General features: G+C 45.6%; 1 pseudogene; it reads right to left on the bottom strand.

Moving 5' to 3' along the window:
- Positions 1–709: 709 nt before the first annotated feature.
- Positions 710–1352, bottom strand: LOC118837534 (annotated as a pseudogene).
- Between the last annotated feature and the right edge of the window lie 677 nt (positions 1353–2029).

The following is a 2029-nucleotide window of genomic DNA, read 5'->3' as shown; positions in this document are numbered from 1 at the left end:
GCTTTTATATATCGCCTACTGTGTACAGGTGTGCTAAGTCCTTTTATGGATTTGATCCTCACACCAACCCTGGAGGAAAGTAAAGTGCTTAGAGAACTGGAAAGACAGAAAGGGGGCAGGTTATGAAGAACTTTAAAGGCCAAACAGGGGTTTATATTTGATCCTGGAAGCAAGAGGGAGCCACTAGTTTATTGAAAAGCAGGGAGGGGCATGACTTGGTCACAAATACACAGTATTTTAGGAAAATCTCTAGGTGTTCCCTGAAACAATGAAATCACAAGCACAACTCTCCCTCTCCAGCCAGTTTGTGACCCCTAAACAGGCAAGGCAAAAGTCAATGTGATCTAACAGATCCTGGAGGCAGCAAGGTGGTTCAGGGGATTGAATGCTGAGCCTGGAGTTAGGAAGACCTGAGTTCAAGTCAGACCTCATACATTTGCCAGCCGTGTGACCTTGAGCAAGTCTTTTAACATCTCTTTGACTTAATCCACTGGACAAGGAAATAACAAACATCTCCAATATCTTTTTTTTTTGGCCTTTTTCTCCACTTTATTTCATACTCCCACCACACTACCATGATAATGATTTCTTCTTAATTTAAACTAAAAACGATTAGGGGTTCTGGAAAGGTGTGTGTGTCCTGGGGGTGGGGAGAGGGAGAGAACAGGTGTCACAACCTGAGGTGTTGGGGGAGAGGGAAGGAGACAAGTCAACAGATGGTCTTGACAGCGCTCTTAAAGTTGCTGGCTGCCTGAAGCTGCAGTTAATAGACCATAGGGTGGATCTTGAAGCCATCTAGCCCGGGCACGAATTGGTTGGCAGGCCATTTGGGCCTGTATTCGGGATGCACCATGAAGAGAATGAGAGGAAAGCCAGTGCCAAACTAAGCCTCATCTGTGTGGTGGTGCCTGGACGACTTGGGGGGTGTAAACATCCATGCACTTGGGGCAGTACAGCTTCACCGTGGCCTTATCTGGTATATCTGACAGCTCAATGGGCAACATGGGCTGGTTTTCACAATATACACAGGGACAATAGCCCAAGTCTCCCCGCTGGTATTTTTCCAACATCTGGGCGATGCCACAGCTTGTGAGGATGTATCAGATATGAATCAGTCCATACAGCATCTCGGCTGCCTGCTCCACTCTGGTTGGGGTTGTCCTCCAACTCCTCATCAGGTATTCCAAGTCGAGGATCATGTCTAGTGTCGACCTATAGTGGGGCACCTGTTTGTTGAGCCCCGTGAGGTTGAACTTGTCTTGGATATAGTCTTCATCCACCTCACAGAAGAATTCATTGCCTTGAAGCCCACAGAACCATGAGATCCATGATACTTCCTCTGAGCTACTCATCTTTACGTCAGCTACCCAGCTGGGGCTGGGGAGGGAGAGGGAGAAGTTGCTCCTAGAGGTGGTGGCAGTAGCAGCAAAGCCTCGAAGCTTAGGCCATGGACCCAATTGCCCTCTCCAGTATCTTTGAAAAGAAAACCCCATAGATGTCACAAAGAGTCAGATACAATTGAACAACAAAACAACAGAAGAGCCTAGGCAGACAGACTATAAGTTGGGATGCTACGCATGATTCAAACAGACCTTAATCTATGTTTTTAGAAAACAGATGAAAAGTTGTGCTATTTCTCTAGTTCGCAAACACAAATACTAACCACTGACAATTACCCTGACACTGGAGAAAAGGAAAGCAACAGCCACCCACCCACCCATCCCTTGATTTAAAAATAATCCTATCATTGAAGTTGGAGGATCATCTCCTTTAAAATGTCTTGAGCAACATATAAACCTTAATGACTGCTATTACCCTAAAGTGTTCCCTATAACCCTTTCCTCACACTTAAAATCCCAACAATTTTATAAGCTTTAGGCTTGAAACCGCTCTCCTGTCAAACAAAAAAGCAAGGCCTGGATGGTCTTGGTTTGGACACTTGACTGGCATTTCAGAAGTGCCCAGACAAAGAGAAAAGAAGGAGCAATCAGATGTGGCCTGAGAAACACTTTCTTCCAAAGGACACGTG

The sequence above is a fragment of the Trichosurus vulpecula genome, chromosome 1, assembly GCF_011100635.1.
Source record: "Trichosurus vulpecula isolate mTriVul1 chromosome 1, mTriVul1.pri, whole genome shotgun sequence".
NCBI classification, from domain to species: Eukaryota; Metazoa; Chordata; class Mammalia; order Diprotodontia; family Phalangeridae; genus Trichosurus; species Trichosurus vulpecula.
Note: the sequence above shows the minus strand (reverse complement) of the source record. Positions and strands in the feature narration are given on the sequence as shown.